Source organism: Manis pentadactyla, chromosome 12, assembly GCF_030020395.1.
Source record: "Manis pentadactyla isolate mManPen7 chromosome 12, mManPen7.hap1, whole genome shotgun sequence".
In the NCBI taxonomy this organism is placed as follows: Eukaryota; Metazoa; Chordata; class Mammalia; order Pholidota; family Manidae; genus Manis; species Manis pentadactyla.
Genome location: NC_080030.1, coordinates 18,537,114 through 18,563,807, shown reverse-complemented (window position 1 = coordinate 18,563,807; position 26,694 = coordinate 18,537,114). Strand labels below are relative to the sequence as shown.

Below are 26,694 nucleotides of genomic sequence, written 5' to 3'. Positions count from 1 at the left end.
GAAAGTACAACATACAGAACAGTGTACAAATCACAGGAATAAGGCTCAATGAGAATTCAGAGTGTGAATTACAGCACAGTGTGTATTTAGTACACATAACCAGTACTCAAATCAAAAAACAACATTACCAGTATCCAGAAGCCCCTTCTGACCCGTACACTCCTCAGTGTAACCACTGTCTTGGCTTAACACTGACCTCTAATAGCATATTCGCTGTGCCACTTTTGAAAATATGAGTTGAATTATTCAGTGTCTATTCTTGTGTTTGGCTCCTTTCACTCAACATTATGTGTGTAAGATTCAACTGTGTTGATGCATATAGCTGTAGCTTATTCAGTCATTGCTGTATATTCTATTGTATAAATACAGCACCTTTTATTCATTTTACTGTTAATGGATATTTGGGGATTTTCAATTCTTTGCTATTATGAATAGTGCTTATAGAACATTTTTTACATGTTATTTGGTGAACATATATTCACATTTCTGTTGGATATGTAACCAGGAATGAACTACTGGGTCATAGGGGATGTGTATGCTCAGCCCATAGTAGCCAGATGGTTTTCCAAAGGTATTGTATCAGTGCATTAGAGTTTCCATTGCTGCACATCTCCGCCAACACTTGGTATTTATAGTAGAAACTATTGGTGCCCCACCCATTTCAGTGCACATAGGCATCTCAAACTATTTCCCTGAGTTTCCCAGGCCACCAGAATCCCTTAGGTCCCCCTCAAACTAGGTGAGAAGAGTAGGGGATTAACTAGGTCTGAGCAGAGATCTCAACCGGTGACCAATGGGAGGCCAGCTTCCTCGACGTTTGGGTAGTGCAGCTCTGAAGCACATTCTACCCTTGCTCCTGGAGTTCCCCGGAGGTCTGACCTCCAGCTGGCAGCAGTGACAACTTGCCCGATGACACATCCTTTATCTGTTACCTTACTTTGCCTTCCCTCTCTCACGTTTCCACCCCTGCTGGTGTTTTCAACCCTCAGCCCAGGGCCCACTTCCAGGGGTATCCAAATTAAGAGTCTATTTTTTTTTCATTTTAGCTGCTGTGGGGGCTAGAGAAGTGATTAGAGGGGAAAACATGTCTAAAAAGTCTCTAAAGGGGAGGAGATGATAATGAAAAAAGGTTGAGAAACACTGGTCCAGATCTATGCTCCATCTCCAATACACTTTTGTGTACAGTATGAGATAAGCTTACATTTTAATTTTTTTCTTTTACATATGTTTATCCAGTTTCAAGAGCACCATTTGTTGAAAAACTTTTTTTCCCCATCGAATCACCTTAGCGACATTGTCCAAAACTAATCAATAACATAGATGTGGTCTCTTTCTGGGCCCTATTCTGTTCCATTGGCTTCTTTGTCTATTATGCTAATTCCACACTGTCTTGACTACGCTAGCTCTATAGTAAGTCTTAAATCAAACTGTTGAATCCTCCAGCCCTTTTCTTCCATTTTGAGGTTGTTTTCGCTATCCTTGGTGCTTTGCATTTCCACACCAACTTTAGGACCAGCTTGTTGTTTTTCACCCCCACTAGAATTTTTATCAGTTTCTGTTCAATCTGTAGATTAATTTGGGGAGACCAGCAAACTTGGTCTTCCAATCCGTCATGACATACCTCTCTTTTATGTAGGTTAGTGTTTTTTATAAATAGGTTTATGTATTTGATGCTATTGTAAGTGATAATTTTTATTTCATTTCTCAAGTTGCTAGCCTATAAAAATGCAATTGATCAACCATAATGTTGCTCAAGTAATTGTACATTAACGATACCAAAATAAAATAAAAGAGCATAAAAACTACCTAAAGCACCAAGTCCAGCAGGAGTCCCAGCACATCAAGTCAGCATCTTTAAAATAAAAATGAAGTGAATAAAGATTTTAAAAAATTTTATGCCAGTGAATAATTAAAACTGATTCAGGCAAAACATTAATCCTGGACCAATGACCATGGAAAAGCTGAAAAAATTAGCAGAGAATTACCTCCTTTAAAAGTCCCAGGCCTAGAAGTTTAAAGAACGTTTTTGTAAAGTTCTAAAGAACAGCATATTCCTGAGCACTAACAATGTGCAGACTTCATGGGGTTAAAGATTAAATTAAGCTCAAAGACCATAAACATCTTAGAATTGTGAAAGGCACATGGTAACAACCAAAAAAAAAAGCAATTGATCTTATGTAATTCAATCAGTCTAGTTGCAAATACTGGATTCATAACAATAATGTTATTTATTTGTGTTACCTATTTGTACAAAACAAATCCAAAATACTGATGAATAGCAATACACACATTGGGTTGGTGCATTCATTCCTTTTTTTTTTTTTTTGCATTCATATTGTTGGGGGAACAACTACCAATTCATACTAAAGTGAGAGGCTAAAGAAAATACTATAGAATATCGTGTTCCGATAATATACAACAAGGATGATTTTATTCTTAGTTTCTTAAAACATTGTGATTCATTTACCTTTTATTCTACCAGACTTTCTCCAATCTCACATTCAATGTTATTTTATCAGCATAACATACCTTTTTGTATTTATGCATATGTTTGTATACTGAACAATATGTTTGTTATATATTAAAGTTTTTTATAGTCATTAAATATTTTCAGTCGATAATTTAATAAAATTTAAATAATTAAATTTGCCCTTATGAGAAACCAATATGTTGATCGCACTTAGGTAAGAGTACAGAAGCAGAATATACATGGAGCTTATGTATGTAGCTGTACTCCTTTATTTTTTTTCTTCCTTTTTAATGCATATCCTTATATACTGGTGCTTTGTTTCTGTAGGAGATAGTCTCAAAAGTAGGATTTCTGGATCAAAAAATATGTGCATCTAAGTTAGGAAGCATAACAGTAAAATAAATATTCATGAACCCATGAACTCAAGCAGAATGAAAATACTTCTGATCCTGTGGATGCTGCTGGAGGTTCCTCCCCGAGCCATTCCCCTTGCCTCTCCACAGAAGTGGCCGCTCATCTGAAGGTTGTTATGCTCATAACCCCTTGCTTTTCTTTATAGTCTAGATAGACAATAGATGATAGGTAGATAGCCAGATGCATGCATACCTACATCAGGACTTAGGCCTAAACACCATATTATTTTGCTACATTCATTTTTAAGCTTTATAAAAATGGCTATCATGATGAAATAGTATTTACATCGAGGCATATTTTGATCACTAAAAAATAAATATTAGCTAAATTGCTGGCATTGTTTGCATAGTTCACAAAAATATTATTCTATAAAATATCTGAATAACATTTTTTTGTTGCTATATCAGTGACTCTTCAACTTAAAAGTGGTGAAAGACAGACTAATTGTAAATGCTTTTCATATATATATATATATATATCCATATTATTTTCTAGTGGCATGACCCTGTGCAGATATTTAAACATCAGTCATTTTGGCGAGAAAAACCTTGCTGAACTGTGTAAAGTACAGAGTAGACACATGGGAGGTTTTTGAACCTGGAGAAAGCTAGTTTTCTATAAATTTCTTCACAACTGTTTCTTATATTTATACAGATAACTTAATTGCTGTAACACCAGTTTGTTTCACTAGATGGAGACATGAGGCATAATAACTACAAATGCCTTCAAAAAGGAAAAATAACTTGGTATCTTCAGAACATAATTACTTGTAAAAGAGAAACTATTGCATGTAAGATGTCATCTTAAAGGATATGATCTTCCATGTAATGAACTGTCAGCTCCAGGGAGAAACATCAGCCAGGGGATGACACTGAGTAATAATAGTTCCTCAGTGAGCTGAGTGGGCTCCTTCATTTTATTCACCTACACAATGGACGAGTTCATCTCGTCCACTGACCACACATTCATCAAGCACCTACTGTACCAGGGGCTGGGGCCTTGACATAAGGAGGACGCAATTGCAGTCCTCAAGAAGTTCTCAGCCTTGGTCGAGTAGGGGAGGTAAATGTGTAAGCTATCACGTGGAATATATTTGGGGGGAACTATTGAAGGGTAACACTGGATCAATGGTGACATTGAGAGGGAAATGGCTGGCTCTTACTGAGTAGGAAGAGATGCCTGGGTGAGTTTTCAGGAATGAATAATTCAGAGACGGCCAAGGAAGGGAAGAAGACTAGAGCAGTGGTCCAGACAAAACTTGGTGAAGACCTGAATCAAGTGAATACCCGTGGGGATAGACAGAAGGAAATAAATGTACAAGACATGGAAGTGACAGAATAGGTTGGGCTCAGGAACTAAGTAATTGTGGGGATCAGAGGTGAGGAAGAGATTTCCTAGATAGCTTAGGACGAGGACTGGGGAGGTCGGCATAAAAATTCAACGTGATTATGAGAAATAGAAAATAATTCTAATAAAGCACCTCTACTTATATCTTAAACTGTAAACTGCCTCCTGTGAGTAAAATTGTAACATTTCCAAACTGTCTCGCCTGGCTTTATAGTACATATGCATATCGATAGGCGTTCAGAGGTGGAAAGAAGTAGGGCTTTAGTGCATTTGCATCATTCCTCAGGGGTGGAGAGAAGTCATCTACATATCAATGGGTAATCACCTGGGCAAGGAGGGCTTATCAATGCCTGAGAAGTGAGGCGGGAAGGCCGGTTTTGCTTCTGCTGAAGCGAAAAAGAGAAGGGCCCCGACTGCAGTTCGTAGGCAATAAACGGGTTTTAAACTTTATTTCTCCCTTTGACTGATTTCGGATTTTAGAGGTATTTTGCCCCAGGATTTCCTGGCCCCGGACTTACACAGGGTTTGGATTTAGCAAATCATGTCATCCATTTCCTTTCTCACTCCTTTCGATAAACGGATGCCTTCCATTTACCAGGAGCAAAATTTTTATCTTTGTTATTTATAAGGAAAATCACAACAAATCTATTTCTAATCTTGCCATTCCTGAGCTTGCTCTTAAGTTGCTCTGAACTCAAGTCGCTTCAGCCAGTACATGTGACTGGTGGTTCTCAACCAGGGGCAATTGTTTACCGCTCCCACTTCTCCCCACTGCCAGGACACGTCCCCTGCCACCCTCACCCCCCGCCATGGGACATTCAGTCTGGAGACAGTTTTAGTGGCAATTGAGGGCAGGGGCTACTGCTGGCATCTAGTGCTTAGAGGCCAGAGATGCTAAAATGCTAAACAACCTACAAAGCCCAGGACAGGCCCTGCACCAAGCCCCGCCCCCATCACAAAGAATTCTCCAGCCCCAACTGTCAGCAGCGCTGAGGTTGAAAGGCCCTGAACTAGACTAGTGTATCCTCTGACTCTGTTAATGCCACCTAATGATCTCTCAGGTGCCCCCTCACCTCTCATTGCAATATCTCTGCCCCGTACTTCCGGAACTGATTCCTAGGCCGCATGTGAACTTCGTCGTTGCCAAGAACTGCCCCACTCCTGAAATCCTACGGCTTTACAGTCCCATTCTCATTACAACTACTCTCCCACCAGCTTGCTTTCTCCCTTGCTCCCTCTTTGTTCTTTGATGTCACCTAGACCTCTCTCTAGTTTTATCAACTTCTCCCTTTTCCCCCAATGTGACCTTATAGACCGGCACTAGAAATAGAAATATATTGCAAGCTGCATATGTAATTTAAACTATCCTAGTAGCTACGGTTTAAAAGAGTAACATTACAATTGCACTTAATTTTCATAATGAATTTCATTTAACCCAATATGTTGAAAATGTCAGTTCAGCATTAATCAATATACAAAATAATTGATGGAACATATTGTAAGGTTGAAGGCACTGGGGGGGGGAGGGGGGAGCACGGCAGACACTGATAACGTGTCAAAGTCCTCGGCTCCTGCCCCCTCCCAACCTGAAAAATGTGCCTTAGACTAGCCAATCCTCGCACCGCTGTAAATCTAAGCTCTGCCTCCCCCTACCTTCTTTAAAAACTCGCTGCCTGCCCTGCTGAGTGTGACTTCCCCCGGCCTGTAATAGCCAGACCGTGGAACATCACCCGGGAATTTGCGTTCAAATAAAATACCTGGCCCTTTGTTGCCTCTCTTTGCCTGCTTATTTTGGCTAGAATTTATCTTACACATATTACATTTTTTTGTACAAAGTCTTTGAAATCCCGTGTATTTAGTTATTTTTTTATTAAGGTATTAAGGAATTATTCCGTGTATTTTACACTTATGGCACATTACTATGCACACTGACCACTCTGCAAGTGCTCAACAGCCACACGTGTCATTGAAGCTAGTTTCTTTCCACCACCGGTGCCCTCCTGTTGATAAATCCAATGGGCCCTCTTCAGACTCTGTAACTCCATCAGCTTTGGACATGATTTCCCACTGCAACATCTCTCTCACATTATTGGAATGTAGTGGTTATGAGCCAGGCTCCGGAGCCATACTGCCTGAGTTCTAATGCTGGTTCTACCACTTCGTAGCTGTGGGACCTGAGGTAAATAACCTACCCTCTCTGTGTGCATCAGAGATAATTGTACCTACCTCTAGGGTTGTTTTGCAGTTTAAATGAGTCAATAGAGAACACTTATCTAGTCCTATTCTAAACGCTTTACATGTATTAACCGTTACCTAAAACAGTGCCTAGCCCCTAGTAACGTGTATGTATCTATACGAATAGCATTTTACCATTTCTAATCACTGCCCAGGTCAGAAGCTCCCCTGGCTAGGATCACAGCTTGGCAACAGCTGCAGAGACAAGGAGCAGATCTGTTCTCCATGCTCTCCTCCCCATCCTCCCCAGCCTAAGCTTGCTGATTGTAATAGATTGAGTTGTCACCCTGAAAAGATATATTGGGGTTTTAACCGCCAAGATCTTACTGGGAAATAGGGTCCTTGCAGATGTGATTATGATGAGGTCATACTGGCTTAGGGTTGGCCTCTAATGCAACGTGACTGGCCAGATGACGTAAAGACACGCAAAAAAAACCCCAGGATTCTACAAACCAAAGCGACTGGAACAGGTGCCACCTTGGCCCTCAGAACTAATCCTGCTGACACTTTATTCTGGGCTTCTAGCCTCCAGAACTGGGAGACCTTCCATTTATGTTGTTTAGGGTGCCCTCCCCGCGCCATTTGTGGTCCTTTATGGCAGCCCTACCAGACTAACCCACTGAAGGGAGGAAGGAGGCCGGCGGGAGATCGCGGGGCAGGTCGGAAGGACGGGCAGCAGCCGCGCAGGCTGGGAGCCCGCGGAAGACGCGCCCCCTAACGCTTCGACCCCGGGTCGCCCAACGTTCTCCCTCAGCCCCGCCCCGGCTCGCAACAGGGCGCAGGCGCAGGCCAGACCCGGGCAGGCGGCGGGGCGCAGGCGCAGGCAAGACAGACGGTGGAGGGTGGGGTGGGGATGGTGGCCGGGCGTAAGCGGAGAACACACCGGGGTGGGGGATGGGGGTAGTGGGGCCGGAGGCAGAGCACATGCGCAGGCGAGACTGGCGGTGGGGGTGGGAGGCTTAAGGGCTGGGGTTTTCGGCTGGCGGCGGGCCGCATGCGCAGGGAAGACCGGCCGTGGGGCTTGGGGGCGTTAAGGGGTGGGGGCTGGGGAGTGGGGCTGGCTGCGGGGCTCAGACGCAGAACAGGTCGGCGTGAGGTCGGGGTCTGGCGGCGGAGCGCAGACGCAACCCGCTGGGGCGTGCGAGTTGAGCTGGTTGACCCGGAGGAAGGGTCTTGTCGCGGGTGAGCAGGGTGACGGGTCAGCCTCACGGTGCGGTCACTGCGCTCGCGCCTCCTAAACTGGCCTTAGCTTCTCAGCGTCGATCCCACTTCTGGGTATTTGCATATCATTATTAGTTTTTGGTGTAGGCGTGCGAAGAGGCTTGGCACGCTCGGAGTGCACGCACGTCTTTGAGTGAACGTAGGGGTGGAGAATTGAGTAACGGACGAGTGAGGCGGGAAGCCTCAGCGTGGCTTTCAGCTAAGAAGTTAGTGGTTGTACTTGCTTATCAGTTACTGTCTATTACATAGAAGAAAGAATAGAAATGTGGGAAAAACTCGGCCCCCTTGTTAAATCATGTAATAGGTCAGCTAGAAGAGTGGCAAAGAACTTAATTCTTTCAGGTCCCTAACTATACCGAAAGACCTAAATGTTCTTGAAAACTTTTTGAAGACAATGCGTTTGATGTGTTGTATGCAGAAATTATTTCGAGAGTTTCCTAGTAATTCTATGATGAACAGAAACACAAATGAAGTTTTACAGGTCTCAATACAATAGGTTTTAGTTTGTGATTTTTGTTTTACCTGCCATGTTATCTGCATCATAATTCTTCGTGGTGTGATTTAAAAAAAAAAAAAAGCATGCAGTGCAAGTAAGTTTTCTAAAAATCAAGTAAATTCATTCCGGTGTTTTTTTGGTAATGAAAAAAAGCATCACATTTCTAAGCTTTTAATAATAAGAGCTGCCATGTATCCAGGGCCTCTCATGTATCAAGCAAAGTGTTAGAAACTTTATATTTGTTCTATCTTTATGTATTAAGCAATCCAAGTTGCTGCTTCAGAACCCTGAAAATACAGAACGGGAGACAAAAGTTCAGACTCTTAAGATCTCTTCCTAGTCCCAGGCATTTCCACCTCCACATGTCCCAGAAAGGAACCTATGTCTCCCTTCTCCATGCCTTTCCCCAGTCCTGCCACACTCCCACTGCCAGAAAAATCAGAAAAAGCACACACAGCCATGTGCCTTTCCTTTCTCGGGATAATCAGCAGCAGCCAGGTTATGCCAGAAACCTGGGAGTCTGCCTTGTCCCCTTCTGCCTACTTGTCCCCCACATACCTGTCACCAAAAACCTTGCCAGTTCTTTCTACATATTTCCTTCCCATTTTCTTCATTCCCATCGCCACCACCTTACTCCATCCCATCATTTCCCTGTCTTTTCTGTTGCTGGCTGGAGCCCCACTCTGGCCCTCCTGTCCCTCTCCTGTCTGGTCCGTTTGCTCTGCAGCCAGAGTGATTTTTTCTAATATGCAGATATGCTGTCTTGGTTAAAACATTTCAGAGACAGTCCTTTAATAACCTGGAGGATAAAATCCAGTCACCTGAACTTGGCTTACAATAGCCTTCAGACAAGGCCTTGTCTGCCTTATCGGCCTATTATAGTCCTTTTTCAATTCTTGGAACTGAACACAATCTCTTTTGCTCTTAAATGTGCAATTCCATCTGCCTTAACCACTCTTTTCCCTCCTCTTTTCCTAGTCAACTTCCATTCAACCTGTAGGGTTCAGCTTAATTATCATTTTCCTGACTCCTCTGGACATTTCTGCTGTATACTAGCAGAACTTTCTGTAAGACTTGTCACCCTGCCTTGGCTAAGTTCTGTGGTCCCGTCTGCTTTGGGGGGGGCCCATAGTATGAAGATCTTATGATTTAAAACATTTTTTTTTTCTGAATACAAGTAATATATGCCCCTTGAGGGAGTGGCTTGCAGGGGAAGGACTGGAACTATTTGGGGCATGTGCATGTTCAGAATTTAAAAACCCAGTGCAGGTGCTAAATGCCTACCTGTTGAATGAAAAGTGGAATAAGTTGCTGCTGTCTTATGATGATTAGAGCTATTTTGAATTAAGTCTGCTGTTTGAAAATAAATTTAATTCTCATATGTTTCTGTTTTTGTGTACAGGTTAGCAGAACTCATGGTGACTGCATGAGTGGAGCCTGGCTGCGTGCGGCCCCCAGCGTGGACGGGTACTCGGTCCTGAGAGTGATGGGGGGGCTCTTTCGGCAGAGCCCTTTTGGTTCAGCCAGGAAAGCAGTAATTAGATATACATGTATTTACATAGGAAAATAAGTTCTTGAGTTATAATACGGAATTGCTCCATGCAGATATAATGGGTTTATTCATTAGTGTTACAAGCTCTTAATTTATTTCATGTGAATTTTAGGATGTTATCGTTACCAAAAAGGGAGAGAAATAGAGTTGGGGCAGTGATTGCTTTTTATCTCAGCATGAATGATTTGTAATAATTTCCAGTTTTGTATGCATAAGGGTGTCGGGAAGCTTTGCCAAAAGCAACTCAGGCGCAATATTAGTGAAAAAGGAACGTAAAAGCACAGTAAAGACTTCGGTGTGAGGGAACCTATTCTGTCAGTCAGTTTATGGGTTTTGTTCCCCTGTAAGGTGAGGAAGTTGCTGATTTCTCCCTGTGTATCATAATGGTCAGAGAATCTGTCATGGAGGCTGTTTAATAATGTTTAGATCAATTAAAAAACATACATATTAATACAATTCTTCAAGTGGTACTTTTTTTTTCTGGTATCATTAATATACAATTACATGAGCAACATTGTGGTTGCTAGACTCCCCCCATTATCAAGTCCCCACCACATACCCCATCACAGTCACTGTCCACCAGCGTAGTAAGATGCTATAGAGTCACTGCTTGTCTCCTCTGTGCTCTGCTGCCTTCCCCGTGCCCCCCGCCCCGCCCCACATTATGAAGTGCTACGTATTTTTTTCCCACTGCACTCTTGGCCTCATTTGGTGATCCTGCAGCGGGCAGCAGAGTCCCCTGGACGGCTGGTTTAAAACGGGCTGCTGAGCCTCCCCTGGGGTTTCTGGTGGAGCAGTTTTGGGTGGGCCTGTGAATTAGTGTTTTTAATGAGTTCTCAGTGCTGACGAACCTTCGTGCTGTACCTAATCCATGGTAGTTTCTTAAGTGTAAGGTAAGCCGTTCAGGATTTCATCCCTAGAGTAAGTTAGGGGATAAACAGTTTTGGAAACTTACTTCTGCAAGTCATCTTTTACCATTGTCGCTGCAGTAATACATCAGTCTATTCTTTTTAATCTGAGTCAGTGGACTGATAAAGTAATACAGCCAGTAAAACAGGGAATCCCTAGTCTTTCTTTAAGGATTTACTATTATGTATATAATATATATACCTTATGTATATATATAAATATATACCTTATGTAATATATATACCTTATGTATATATATAAATATATATCTTATATATACTATATACTATATAAGGATATACTGGCTCTACAAATCTCATTATGCTTTGGCTGATGTCAGAGCTAGTTTACATTCTATACTTGTAAGGATATAAGGAATCAGCTTAAACATGCAAAATATAGCCGTCATTGAAAAATTGCCATATATTTTCTCTAGAATTTAATAACAAGTTGGGTCAAAGTGCGGAGCTATGAAACTGCATCTAGCATTGGTCTATCTTACAAACTGTGCTATAATTATTGGAAAGCCATCTGTTTTAAAATGAGGTGTTATATTTATGCGTAAACTCTTTTTTAGTCTTTTTTGGATACATAGAATTCTAGGAAGGAGGCTGTTCTCCTGGCCAAAATGAAACACCCCAAAGTGTTGCCTTTAAAGAATCATTTGAAGGTAAATGTGAATTCCCAACCTTCATGTATTTCTGGATTTGATTATGGCCACTCTGCTTTCCTAAAGTATCTTCCACTTGTTTTAGCTGAAGGACATCGGTATATTGTGATGGAATATTGTGATGGAGGGGACCTAATGCAAAAGATTAAACATCAGAAAGGAAAGTTGTTTCCTGAAGATACGATAAGAGACTGACTTACATAGTTTCCCTCAAGGTTTAGAAGCAACTTTTCTCCTAAAATCTGTCATTTAAAAGCACTGGTGTCTGATTTCCTGATGGACTAGTTAGAAATGATGTGTTTCTGTACCAGAGTGATTGTTTAGTGTCATCAGGGTATAGCTGGAATAAGAAATGAAATAGACATGTTTACAAAGAATCAAGGAATAAAACTTCCATGTTTAGAAGAATCTCAAAATTGTATTTCTCATCATTTTCTGTCCTAGATATTTACAGTTTTGATTGTGGTTGTGGTCACATTTTGGGAGGCAGGTGAATTTACTGTGTGTTACCAAATCACCAGAGGAATAGAACCTGCATTTCTGTGTCTTGGGAGTACCTAGTCTCAATCTTTTTCCTTCTGAATTTCAGTGTGTTCCCTTAAGTCTAGTGCTTACTAACTTTTAGTGGAAAACTGCATGCTAAATATCATGGAACAACCTGACTAAGGGAAATATTTAAGTAAACACCTTTAATGGTGCTGCATTTGATTTAAGTTATAATAACATATTAGGAAAGTATATTGGCATAGATATTTTTCATTTAGAAGTTGTGCTTTTAAAAATATGGGTTCCATAGGAGGTCAGCCTTGGGCACAAATGGATGACTCTCCATAGCAAAAAGGGGAAAAACATCAGCTTGACATTTAATTATAGGGCCCCTTGGAATCTGGAGATTCTGAGTACTGTTAACTGGAGCATTATGAGCTGATCTCAAAGGACTGTTGATGATACAATGAAAAATTTAGTAACATTTGAATATTAAGAAAAAGTAAATGAAAATCATGTAATGCTTGTCCTGTAAAAAGTTGTAGCATATTCATTTCTTAGTGGTGAGCTACCTTCCTATATGTATTCAAGAAATACTTGTATTTGGTTAAATACAATAAAACTATAATGAGCGTTCATATGTAAGATACTGACTGACACGTGGGATTCACAGCTTTCCCGAATGTGCCAGGCCGCACTGAGTCTTAGTTGGACTGTGTAATTTCCAGGAGTTCTGCACTCACAGTACATAAAACGCAGGTCAACTGAGGCCCAAAGACAATTCTTTGGAGTCTTGGGCTCACACGAGCCAGTGACTGCATTCCTGCACATCTGCATCCTTTTTACTTACAGATACTTAACTGGTTTGTGCAAATGTGCCTTGGAGTGAATCACATTCACGAGAAATGTGTGTTACACAGAGATATCAAGTCCAAGGTAAGTGGACCTAAAAAAACCCAAAACCATTTCATTCACTCTATTCTCTGTTATTCTGTTTCCTTCAGGGACATTTTATTTATAGTCTATAATGCTTAGACTAGCCAAATAAGGTACTACCTGAGAAGAAATCATTAAATCTCTTTCATAGTAGTGTTAACATGTTCCAAGCTCTCTTAGTGACTGATTACTAAGCCGTATGTTCTCAGCTGGAAAATGGTTGAGACCTGGGCCTGCCACGTGGAATTATTCTGACAGAGGGTCCCTGGCCGTCAATCAGGCTCTGCTGATACAGTCTGAAGCTCACCTGTTAGATTTTTAAGCAGTCATCGTGAATTCCCAAGCAGGGGACCGTGTAGCTGTTGAGAGAGTATCCTGTCTTTGTGTGTTCTGCTGGGGGACTCAGCTGTCGGTGTTCCTACCGCGCCTCTGTCATCAGCAGGCTGTGAAAGATGCTTCTCCAGAGACGTCTGCCTTATGGAGGACATCATCTGAGCTCTTCTTTTCTTAATGCAGAATATTTTCCTTACCCGAAATGGAAAAGTAAATCTAGGAGATTTTGGATCTGCCTGTCTTCTCTCCCAGTATGTATGTCTATTCTATGGCGGTAACAGTAATCAAAACATCCATTATTTAGGAATGCTCTGTAAGTTGTCTTTGTCTCTTTTTGGTTTTAGTCCCATGGCATTTGCTTGTACATATGTGGGAACACTGTATTACGTACCCCCAGAAATTTGGGAAAACATGCCTTGTAACAATGAAAGGTAAGTGATCTACTTATTTGGTGCCAGGGTGACTGGTGACAGGCATTGTAACCTACAAACAAAGTTCGGTTTTTAAAACAGTGTATCTAAAGCAGTGTAGAATCTAAATTCCCAGGCTTCTAGACGAAAGTCCTAGTTTTACAGCTGTTTTAATCAGAGCTGACAGGAGCCGTCAATGCTGAAAGGCGAGTCATCTCTGGGGACTGTATGAATTATGTCACCGGCCCCCAAACTTCATAGCTCCTACTTTAAAAAATCCCAAAGCACAGGTTGCAACCTGAGCAGTTAAATCAGAGTGTCTGGGGTGAGAAACAGCCATTAGTAATTTTCCAGGATCACCAAGTGATTCCAAATGCAGCAAACTTTGGGAACCACTGGATCATGTCATTGAGTTAACATTTATGGACTAGATAATAAATACTTGACTGATAGGTTAATTGGTCACAAGAACATAGTATGAAAATCTTATGATTTAAAACATGTTTTTTTCCTGAATACAAGTAATATGTGCCCATTGAGGGAGTGGCTCGCAGGGGGAGGACTGGAACTATAGAGATAGACGAGAAGGGGAATGGCAATCGCCTGCTTTTTCACCACTGTTAATAGCATCTCAGTGGTTTTTCCATCCATTCCCTTTTTCCCTGAAACCTAGTTTATATACCATCTATACAGTTTGGTATCTTGCTATTTTTCACTTTATATTACATCATACCCATTTCACCATGTTAAAACTCTTCACAAAAATCATTAATGGTTGCATAGTATTTTACTTCATGACTCTTCCAAAATTTACTTAACATTCCTGTGCCCCTGACCGTGTGTTCCCAGTTCTCAGCGTCATAGATGGTGCTGTGAGTGGTAATGCTCTGGGTGTAAACACATCCCTGTTTTGCGTTGCATGTCGGAATGAATTCCTAGAAGGAGAAACACCTAAAGGCTCTTGTTACCTGCTGCCGAGTTTTCTCTGAAAAGGGTATGATAGTGCATAGTAAGATTCCTTTAAGAGTAAAGTTGGCTGAATCGGGGACAGAACAACTATAAAGGAGCATACTGGGACAGTTGGGGGAATTTGAGTTTGGGCAAAATACTAGATAATATTGATGAGGGTTACAGTTCCTGGATGTGATCATGGTGCTGGGTTTATAAGGAGGGTGGCCCTGCGTTCAGGAGAGGGATGCTGACATGTTCAGGGGTGAAGTGGTTGATGTGTGCAACCTTTTTTTGAAGAGGTTTGGATACATACAAGGAGAGGGAAACGGCATGCAAACGTGACATGTGTTAACATTGGGGGAATCCAGGAAGGGGCATGTGGGCATTTACAGCTTTTCTGTGGGTTTCAAATTTCAAAAAACAAAGTTGGGGGAAAGAGTTGATAAAAACCATTAGTTAAAATAAAAAGAATATCATCTAGGAAAAGTCTGGAGGATGACAAATAGGTGGTAAGAATGATGGAGGGAACAGGAGGTGCTTAGTATAGAGGAGTGGGGGTGTGTATAGGGCAAACAGGGGAGCCACTCTGGTCTTTGAAGAGCTCCCCTGCGGGAGAGCAGGTCGTCTTGTCCCTCGTTTGGGAACGGAGAGCTAACGGACAGAGTTCCTGGAAGATGCATTTTGTCTTACTGTAAGGAAGAACCATCACAAGCCACCCCCAGGGGCTGCCGGCTGGGCAAGGCCGGGGAGCTGTCCACCATCGCTGCGTCTGCCCGGAGGCCTGCTGTCAGTGGCACGGAAGGTCCGGGTGGAGGCTGCGCCAGGCGACTCCTGAATTCCTTCCACCTGTGGTCCTCTGTGCCCACAGATACTCCCTCTCGCAGCAAACACTGCTGAAGTGACACCAGGACCACCCTGATTTGGGGGCTGGGGGTTTCTGCAAACATGATGTTAGGATCTAAGGATCAGGCCCAAACTGCCCTGTATTTTAATAGCGAGGAATTACTTGGGATTTCTGTTCTTATTAAAGGTAATTTACATTTGTTATGTTGGAAAATGCATGTATTTTCATGTGCTAGCTCATGACCCCCTGGCCGTCGCCTCGTTTCTTCATGCTTCCAGGGACACTTGGGCTGCCTTCTCTCTGAACTCTGCCCCCTCCAGCACCCGGTGAGTGTGGGGTGCACACCGGGAACGGCCCCTTTTTAGTCCTGAGGCCTCTATAATGTGCCGGATCCCAGCGCGCGGTTTGCTTCCCCAGGATGAGTTCATTACAGAGGTTTCCATGTTTCCATTGCTCTCATCTTTGCCTTGATCCACTTTTGTAGCATATGCTAATGGAAAGTATCCACTTTTTGGTTCTGTAGTTCTATATTTAGCTTTCCTCCGTCCCTCCCACCCTCCGTCCCTTCTCTTCTCCCTGGAGAAGTCTGAAGTGCATACTGCTGGGGAGCAGGCCCAGGGCTTTCTGGGGAGGAGTGAGGCAAGGGATGTGACGCTTGTAAGCCTGTTAGTGTCATTTGACTTTTTAAAAAGCCATACATCGATTTTTAAAGTATATTAAAAATGTGTGCCTGCAAAAATATCGGTGATGGTGATACACCCGAAGCAGCACTGGTGGTGAGACTTTCTAGGTGGGACATTTTTACCATTTGTGTTTACCTTTCTCCCGAGCCACCGCAAGATTCTGGTGGTGGTGAGAGGGCAAGATAGAACCTCAAGGACTCCCTTAGGAGGAAGGTATGACCAGGCAGCAGGCACATTTATACAATTAAAGTAACTCATCTGACTTCAGTGCAGCTGGCATTTTCTTATGTCCACCCTCTTTCCTTGCATCTGCTTTTACAGTTCAGTTTTCCTTTTTAGTTTCAGGCAAATAGTTGGAAAAGTCTTTTCCTCAAAATATTTCAGGGGTCTGTGAGCCCACTGCCATCTCATTATTCCTGTGAGCTTCAGCACCTGATCAAGCAGGAGTTTAAGAAGAATCCCTCACAGCGCCCTTCAGCTACAAGGCTTCTCTCGGGGCATCTTCGTGTGGCTTCTCCAGAAGTGCTGGCCCCCAGCGGTACGACTCGTGTTGGACCGGGAACAGTTTACAAGCATATGCAGAAAAAAAATGTATCTTTTAAACACAACTGCATGCTATCCATGCTTGTAAAAATTAATGCACACGTATAAAAAAAAAGAAAAAGTGAAACTTCCTTTTGCTCCTCTTCTCCCTCCATGACGCTTCCCCAGGTGTGATTGCAGGTAGAGTTTGCATTTTCCTTCAGGTCTTTTTCCAGACATACGTGAATGTCTGTTTACATCTAAATTACATATGTATTCTTACATAGCACTTTTTTTTTTGAAAGTTTTGAGCATTGATCATACTTGATATATATATATATTTTTAAATTTTTTTTAAGGTATGATTGATATGTACTCTTATGAAGGTTTCACATGAAAAAGCAATGTGGTTACTACATTTACCCATATTATCAAGTCCCCACCCATACCCTGATGCAGTCACTGTCCATCAGTGCAGCAAGATGCCACAGATCCACTATCTTACATAGCATTTTTACATTTCAAGTTTAAATAATGTGGGGAAGAATGTGGATAATTAAATGACATTATGGCAGTATCTAAAGAGTGTGTATTTTACAGCTTCCAATTCTCTAAATTGTCAGATCGTCATAGAGTATGGTTAGCAGATATTAGAAGAAACCAAAAAATCTAAGCATAGTTCACCAAGAAAAAAGGGTAAGGATTTTGGAAAGCTTATATTTTGTTAAGTACCCTTTTTAAATATAGTGTAACAAAATATATAAATAAATTTCAAGTTATTAGAGATGATTTTCAGAGATACTCCTCAAATCAAGTGTCTTTTTGTCACTTCAGACATAATTCTGTACCAAATTTTATACGTTTAGTTTTTCAGGGATCAAAAAGCCTAGTTGGGATTTGAGCGATGTAAAGATTCTCCTGTTTTGTCATTGGTGCCGTATTTACTCAGGTTTGTTACTGGCCAAGAGAGACGCTTCTGCGGGCCAGCCTGGGAGCCTAACCCTGAAAAGATTGTGTGACTCTTATAGGAAATTCTATCTATCCCCAAGTTTCGGGAAAACCATTTTGTAAACAAATGTTTTAAAACAGCCTTTTCAAACGTTGGAACTGCCAACATATTGGCTGCACAAAACTTGCCATACATCTTGTCGTCAATCCTGAGCAAATTTATTGTCTCTCTGGAAGTTGTCATCTCTTAATTTTTTCAAAGCTATTTTTGTTCCTTTTCATTTGTCATCAGTGATACAGATCTTCTGTCTGAAAAGACCCAGCAAAGACAGTGGATAGGACAAGCATAAGACAGAGGAGTTAGTATGAAGACCGTCCTCTGTAGGGACATGTTGCAAAACGCCCATGGTTTGCTGCCCGTTATCGTGTCATACGACAGAAGAAACACTTTGAGAACTGTGCTGCTTTCTCAATGTCAGGTTTTAAGTGTTCTTTTTGTAAGAATATAAACCCTGCTAGTGACGTAAACTCTCAGTGTTCATTCAGCCCGTTCTCCATCTCAGAGGCCCACAGTCACCTTGTTCCCATGCTTGGTTTTATGGTAGCGTTATTAGGTGCTGGCTTGTAGCTTTTGGTCACATACTGGGGTGGTGGGAAATTAGTTTTAAAATTCTGGGAGGCAATGACAATAAAAACAGTCTAGAAGAGTTTCAAGATAGTTTGGAAAAGTGTCATTTTTAATTTTCTAAAAAGAGAGGAATGAACTAGTGGAGAAATGTAACCATGTGGGGCCCAGTGTGTCGTGGCAGCTCCCCATCGTCTGCACACACCGAGGCCAGGGCAGTGGAAGCTGTGAGAGGGCAGCGCCCAGGGCCTCATCTGCTCACGGTGTGTCCCCAGCATCATAGTGCTCGGTAGCAATTTCTTACAATGTTGAGTGGATGAGGGACAGGGGAGCAGGGCTCTGCCGGAGGACAGCTAGGCAGGAGGCCCCCATAGCCAGGGGATCGGTTGCCTGTTCTCCGCGGCTGGTGCCTCGTGAGGGGCTTCTCGGGAGGGACCCTGTTCCACTGGCCGGCACGGCTGCCGTGGATGGCATGGACTCCATAGCCAGGTTGTGCCGAGGTGACAGTGGCCATCCCAGTGCCCAGCATGTCTTCCCTCCCAGTGCCTAAATGGGTTGGCGTAAGTGAACAGGGGAGTCTTGACTTTCAGATGTTAACCATAGGACCAAAACACCAGACATAGCCTCTTTCAACAGCAGAGGTGTGGTGCTGGGAAATTAAGGCTTGAAGTCACTGTTGAGGCTCCTGCTTTGACTCTAAAAGCTTCATTTGTCCCTCTTGCTTTACGCATGTCACATTAGGAGCTTAGACCTCGCGCGCTCTCTGTCTTCCCTTGTGCTTCCCCGCAGGCCCCAGCAAGGGCAGGACCGCCTTGGAAGCGAGGCTCCTGCGTGGGTACGTGCTGGGAATGGGGTCTGTGCAGCGGGCTGCCAGGGGCTGGGGAGGCCTGGTGGCACCCGCCCAGGAGTCTGCATCTTGGGCATGTGGGGTACCCAGGAGCCCTTGGCCTGCACTGCTGCTGAGCCGCTCGGGATCACATTCATTTTGTTTCCTCATTTTTAAATGGATGACAAGTGGTTGTCAATACAGACGCGAGAGGACTTGTCCTGCTTATAGTCAGGACACCTTGCTTTGGCCTGGCTTTTGGTTTGTTTATATTTTATTGTGGTAAACTGTACATAACGTTACCATTTAGCCATTTTTAAGCATACAGTTTGGGGCCATTAATTACATTTGCACTTCTGTGTAAGCATCCCCTCTCTGTTTCCAGGATTTTTCCTTTACCCCGTAACAGAAGCTCTGCGCCCATTAAGGAGTGAGCCCCACACACCCACCCCGGCGCCTGGCAGCCTGTCCTACGTTCGGTCCCTGGCGTCCCCTGTTCCCAGCGTCTCACTGAGCGGGAACGCACGGTGCTTGCCCCCTCGTGTCTGGCACCTTTCATTTAGCTCGCTCTCTTCAGGGCTCATCCACCTTACAGCCTGTATCAGCATTTCCTTCCTTTTCATGGCTAAGTAACATTTAGTTCACTATTTTGATCTCGACATTGCTCTGTTAAAAGCCTTTGAGCACCTCCCACTGCCCGTGGATCAGCCGCATCTCCCAGCCTGGCTCCCAGCGTCCTGGTCGCCCTGCGTTGTGCCCGGCAGCATGACTGGCTTCCACCAAAGCTGTAGCGGTGTCCCGGATGGTGGCAGCCGGTCCACATCCCAGCTCAGCCCACCCCAGTAAGTCGTCCTACTGTTTTTTTCTTCTTTTTTATCGTTTTAAGCAACCTTTCAGCTCAAAAAAGAAAAGATACACTAACAACGAATTATTGTATTTATGAAATGTACTAGTGATCAAGCTTGTAAATTTTTTGAATGAAGATTAGGTTGTAATGAATAGCAACATCCCACCATTACGTTGCTCCAAGTGGAGTATGCCCTGCCCCGTACTGTTTTTCTCTGTGCATGGTAGTATGTATTTCCCAGCCTTATTGAGGCATAATTTACATGCCATAAGATGTGTGCAGTTTTACATACAGTTTGGATGAATTTTGGTAATTTTATGCTGCTGTGTAACTGCCTTCACAATCAAGGTGTAGAAATCCCATCCCCCTAAAAGGTGTTTCGTGGCTCTTTGCAGGGGATCCCCACTTCTGTCCTAGGCAGCCCCCACTGTAATTCTAATACCATCTCCAGTGGACACAGCCATATGCTTTTCTAAATGAAAGGTGTGCTATGTAAACAACAGAGACAGAACCAAAAAGTAGGTCGGGCACAGAGGGTGGGGGAGGGAGTCCCGGTGGACCACCAGCAGCAGTGGGCACAAGGGCAGACCTGAGGGGTGCTGAGCCACTGCTGTGCTGGGCACTCTGTACAGCAGTGACTCGGTCAGGTTGGGACATCAGGACCCTGGGGACTTGTAAAAATGCTCAGGACTACCACCGTGCCACGATTCTGGGGTGTTTGTCTCTTGGGGACCTTTGAAATCACGCCCCCTACATGTGTGGGGAGAGAACCACTGTATAGAAATAAGAAAACCTGCCTGCTCTGGCCTCTGTTAATTCGTTTATTCATTCAAACTGAGAACCTATATGCTGGAGACTGTCTAGGCCCTGGATTTGAATTCTTCTCAAAATATATGTATATTTTGTGAAGACTAGATAGCATGTTACTGTACTTCATGAAATAATTATTCATGGCCTCTATAAAGACTTCTCAAATATGTCACTTTTATATATTCTCTTCATATTTGTATGACTGATGTTAATGGCTGTTGATACATGACAATATATATGTATATATGTACATGGTTTTTAATATACATGTATATGATTTTAATATACATTTTTTTGGTATCATTAATCTACAATTACGTGAAGAACATTATGTTTACTAGGCTCCCCCCTTCACCAAATCCCCCCACAAACCCCATTACAGTCACGGTCCATCAGTGTAGTAAGATGCAGCAGAATCCCTACTCGTCTTCTCTGTGTTGCACAGCCCTCCCCATGCCCCCCCCACATTACACATGCTAATCATAATGCCCCCTTTCTTTTTCCCCCCCCTTATCCCTCCCTTCCCACCCATCCTCCCCAGTCCCTTTCCCTTTGGTACCTGTTAGTCCATTCTTGGGTTCTGTGATTGTGCTGCTGTTTTGTTCCTTCAGTTTTTCTTTGTTCTTAAACTCCACATATGAGTGAAATCATTTGATACTTGTCTTTCTCTGCCTGGCTTATTTCACTGAGCATAATACTCTCCAGCTCCATTCATGTTGTTGCAAATGGTAGGATTTGTTTTCTTCTTATGGCTTAATAATGTTCCATTGTGTATATGTACCACATCTTCTTTATCCACTCATCTACTGATGGACACTTAGGTTGCTTCCATTTCTTGGCTATTGTAAATAGTGCTGCAATAAACATAGGGGTCCATCTGTCTTTTTCAAACTGGGCTGCTGCATTCTTAGGGTAAATTCCTAGGAGTGGAATTCCTGGGTCAAATGGTATTTCTATTTTGAGCTTTTTGAGGAACCTCCATACTGCTTTCCACAATGGTCGAACTGATTTACATTCCCACCAGCAGTGTAGGAGGGTTCCCCTTTCTCCACAACCTCACCAACATTTGTTGTTGTTTGTCTTTTGGATGGTGGCCATCCTTACTGGTGTGAGGTGATATCTCACTGTGGTTTTAATTTGCATTTCTCTGATGATTAGTGATGTGGAGCATCTTTTCATGTGTCTGTTGGCCATCTGTATTTCTTTTTTGGAGAACTGTTCAGTTCCTCTGCCCATTTTTTAATTGGATTATTTGTTTTTTGTTTGTTCAGGTGTGTGAGCTCTTTATATATTTTGGGAGCTAATGTTTTTCATTCATGAATTTTATTTTAAATTAAAATAGGTGACTTGGCGTACTTCACTTTGGAGTAATTTAAGCATTATTTAATCTGTATTCTTAAATATCTTCTAAAGCATGGGGAAGAAAAGGTAGAAAGTGTAGCCATAGAGATTTAAGAAGCATCAATGAAAATTCGGGTGAAAGTGCATTGAGGACAGCAAGCGGAGAAGAGAAAGGCGAGCTATCCAGGTTCCAGCCTGTGTGTGAGTGAGGGGTCGGGGACACGGAAGAAAACCTGCTTTCACCTACTAGGTCACGGGTGTTGTAAGCCGTGGAAGACACACCTGTTTACTTATCCAATAAAGTCTTTCATGGTACAGGAGTATTTTATTACTCATAATAAAAGGAGAGAATAGTATTTATTAATAAGAGCTTTTTGAAAAAGTAATGTTTCTTGCGATACCATAAAAAGCATGTATAGAAATACACATGCTCTTGGAGCTTCATTCTTAGACATCATGTGTAGTATGTAAGGATATATGTATTATTCTTTGAAATTCACTTTAAAACGATTAGTATTACCTTTTTATTTGGAGGTGTTTTTTTTTTCCATTTCCTTTCCTAGACTTGAAAGAACATTGCTGTTAGATGGGAGGTGGAACGTGAAAAGAAACACTTCTGTATTGATGTCAGCATAAATGTGTAGATACAAATGCACACATCAAATAATATGCTTAGCAATCCTTTTTTACTTTTTGAAATCAGATGGTAAATCAGTTCATCCAGGGGAAAGCCAGTGCCCCACGCGCTCCCAGGCGGCAGCGGGAGAGAAATGCCTCCAGTGCGGCTCTGGAAGCTGCGTCCATGCTCGCCTCCAGCGGGACAGGGGAGGAGACAGGTTAGTCGTCAGATGGGATACTATTATTTTATTATAGATGGGTTTCTAAGTTGTTTAATGGGCTTGAGGATTTTTTCGAGCCCCTCTGTGAAGGGTGTTTGGTGCCATGCATCAGAGCAGTGCTCACACAGGTGAGCACAATAGATTTTAGTAGAGAGTGACGTACGGTCAACTTTGCTTTGCGAACTCTGTTTTATTTTCCCTGCTTTTCTCTCTTCACAACTAGGTGACCCTGTAGTCAAGTACACTGAACATAATGCCCATAAGCAGTGGCTCAAGGAGACTCCAGAAACCTTGCTGAACATCCTTAAGAATGCCGATCTCAGCTTGGCGTTTCAGACATCCACGGTATATAGATCAGGTGATTCACATCTGTCGTACAATGGTGGAAGCACTTGTTTTTGTTTTTAAAGCTGTGATGAAATATACATAACATGAAATTTATCATTTTAATCATTTTGAAGCATACAGTTCAGGAGCACTAAGTACATCCGTGTTGTGCAGCTACCACCTCCTTCATTCGCCAGAACTTTTCCCATCTTCCAAGACCTGAGACTGTGCCCATTACATAATAGCTTCCCGTCCTCCCTCTCAGGAACCTATGATTTTAAAGTTAAAATGTTCTCCTGAATCATTTCTAGCCAGTCTTAAGCTGTAAGTAAAGTTCCCCATGAGTTTCATTACGTCTGTTTTCTCGTTTGTTTGCTCTTTAATGATCCTGCGACTACTTGGGAGAGTGGCCAGTTCTCACTGTGCAGATACACCACTGCTTTAATGACATCAGAATTCAGACCTCATCACGGTAACTTCAGGATTTCTTGTGCACAGTACTTGAATTCCGCTATAAAAAAGAGCTCAAAAAAGAACAATTAGGATTTGGTTTTCTTATCGTTTCCATAGACATTTTCACTAAAAGTGTCCAAAATAACCTTTCCCAATACTGTCCTTAGGATCTGGGCCAAAGGACTGCATCAGGGTGTGTGTGTGTGTGTGTGTGTGTGTGTGTGTGTAGTTTTGATAATCCAATTGCTAAAGTCACCTTGGGAGGTTAAGATCTAAGACAAGTTACACTAAGTGGACCCTGTGAGGGTGTGGCAAGCCTGTATTCACTATAACAGATTTAGCTGTATTTATTTGGTCAGTATTTACTGAGTACCTAACATGCAGGTTAACACTTTTTAAAAGGGTTAAACAGTTTCTTCCCTGAAAGAGTTTACCATCTGGGAGACCAGCGCACAATGGAGAATCTTAGAGCCACCTGGGCTCTGGTGGTGCTGCCCTCACACTGGTGCTGGGGCCCCGGGGAGAGGTGGATGCAAGGGAGCCAGGTGTGAGCAAGGTTAATGGCTGTGAATTTATTTTGTTTTAGCCATTATAGGTCCTGGATCTTGAAGTTCTTGTCATTCCAGGCAAGTCACTGTTTAAAAAATATATCATAGCTCTGTATTGAAAGGGCTTTTATAAAGATTTAGCCCACATTTTTATGTTAGGTTATTGTCTTGTAAGCAAAATTCTGAACATAATTACCATCTGGAAAATTTGTTAAAAGCATGCATGTAGTCTTAACTCCCTATCTTTACTTACCTCCATTGGGAAAACTTGGGGTAGGAGGGAGCTCAGAAGAAAAACGAACTAGTCCTACTATCCAAAGGTAACTCTTAATGCTTTAATATAGGTGCTTATGTTTGAGGGTTTTAACTGTGATTTTCCACACTTTTTCTTTGGAAGAAAGGACTTTAAAAATTGAATATGCATTCTGATGCTTACCAGGCCTATTTTATGCCAGAAATCATATTGGGTAAATGCAGGGAGGCACTACAGAAGAAATACAATGGCATGGCATTATCTTCAGTCAGCCAGCAACCTTTGGAGGGTTTTAGCCCATCAGGCACGATAAGTAAGTACTATTGAAATTGCCATAATGTCTGTTAATATTCCTCTGCAGGTTCAGAAGGGTTCTTAAAAGGCCCCCTGGCTGAAGAAACAGAGACATCAGACAGTGTTGACAGAGGTCATGATTCTGTCATTTTAAATCCAGAGAGACTTGAGCCCAGGCTGGATGAGGAGGACACATACGTAGGGTCTACCTGGACAGTTCTAGCTGCATGTGTGCATGTGTGGCTTAAATTATACCTCAGTGGTGCCAGGTTTAGTAGGAGCTGGTTGTATCATTTACATCGTAAATGAATGCTGATATCTGGATCTTGTGTCTGGGTTTGGTAATGTATAGTGTTATGAAAGAATTCCTGACAGGGCCTTAGGTTATAAGAGTTCAGCTCAGACTTACTATTTTATAATCTGTTGGATTTTATTTTGAAAAAGTTATAGAAACAGTGGAAAATGATCTTTTGGAAGAGCTGGCAATGTTTTTGTATGTTCCATTGCCTTATGGAGCTCATTTTTCAAAGACATAAATATCGTTACTATGGCATTCTGCTTTGAACCATCAACAAGTATTCTGTGCCCTTCATATGGAGGCTCAATATCCAAATTTTCACAGGGACTTTGAGGAGGAAGACAGCAGTCCTGACTGGGTGTCAGAACTGAAGCGGCGAGCTGGCTGGCAGGGAGGGTCTGATGGGTAATGCCCAAGGAAACGTCCCTTAGTCACGCTGAGCAGATATTTAAGATGAGGAATTAATGTTTGGTCAATGTTAGCCCATGGGATATGTATTTTCCTTGGAAACAGAATGAAGAGGAGGAAACTGGATATTGTTCCTGATTAGGACCATGAGGTTTAAAAATCGACAACTGTTGTTCTTGAACTCAGAGGAGAAGGTAGGGCCCAGGGGGGCGTGGGCTTTGGGCCTGTGGTCTGAACAGAACCCGGATGCTGCGGCTTAGTGTCAGCGGCATCTCGGAGAACCGCTAACCTCTTTGAGCCGAATTCCCTCCCCTGTGCAACGAGGATGCCAAAGCTGCCTCCCTGGCCATTAGAGCTGCCATGATGTTACTGTTTGAGTTACAATCTGTGTTTCTTACTGTGTAGCTCTTTTTACATTTCCTAAAGGTTTCAGGACCTAAAAATATTTAATTGTAACTGATGATGTGGTTTTTCAGTAAGACCTGCTTCTGGGTAGTGACCGGTGATCTGCAGTGGCCTTCAGTTCCTAGCCATCCTTAGATACAGCCCCCCACGGATGCACGGGCCAGCCACGGGGAGGGTGGGGTGGGCTGCAGGACTTGTCCGAAGTTGGCAGGCCGGTTATAGGAGAAAAGAAGAAGCCAAAGGTGAGGGGTCTATGTGGGAAATACCAAGCTAGAAAGTGCTGGGGAGCTAACAGTGGGGGCATCCCAGTGTGCATGGGTGTCGTGACACACAAGCTGGGTCTGGTCATTCAGTCCTCCTACGCTTATGGGGGGAGACTCTTTTACTAAACAAGAAACACACTCCTCCCAGGAGACCCCACAGGGGCCAGTTTGGGAGCAGCACTGACCCAGGGTGGGGTCAACGGTCAAGTGACAGCGGGGAATTTACGGAACTACAGTAGGAGCGTTCATGACAATCTACTGAAATGTGAATCCGTTTTAACAGCTTTATCTGCACATATAGCAACAGTGGTGTAGACTCTCACCCCACACTTTATCCACACTTAGACATGTGATCAGCCTTAGTCTCCTCTGGTCTCTGACCATCTCTCCATCTTCCCTGATGTCTCAGGACCTGGGCGTTTTTGAGGAGTGCTGGTGGGGCACTTTTAGAATCTCCCCATTTGGTTTGTCTGGCATTGTTCTCATAAAGGAGGCCGAGCTAAATGAAGGGCCTCGGGAAGGAACGTCGCCAGGAGCAGAGCCTTCCCATCTGCCCATGACTGCTGCTGGCCTTATCGGTAAGGCGGCGCCTGCCGGTTTTCCTAGTAAGATAAAGTCACGTGACTCTCTAGCATCTTACTGTGCTGATGACGGTGACTGTAATGGGGTGTGTGGTGGGGACTTGGTGATGGGGGAAATCTAGTAACCACAGTGTTGCTCATGTGATTGT

General features: G+C 42.9%; 1 long non-coding RNA gene across 1 annotated transcript; it reads left to right on the top strand.

The window, feature by feature from the left end:
- Positions 1–10,878: 10,878 nt before the first annotated feature.
- Positions 10,879–24,778, top strand: LOC118909334 (uncharacterized). The gene is made up of 6 exons (XR_008993125.1): positions 10,879–11,314; positions 11,400–13,500; positions 19,555–19,720; positions 22,580–22,712; positions 22,939–23,073; positions 24,658–24,778. It is a non-coding gene; the product is annotated as an uncharacterized LOC118909334 (long non-coding RNA).
- Positions 24,779–26,694: the final 1,916 nt, after the last annotated feature.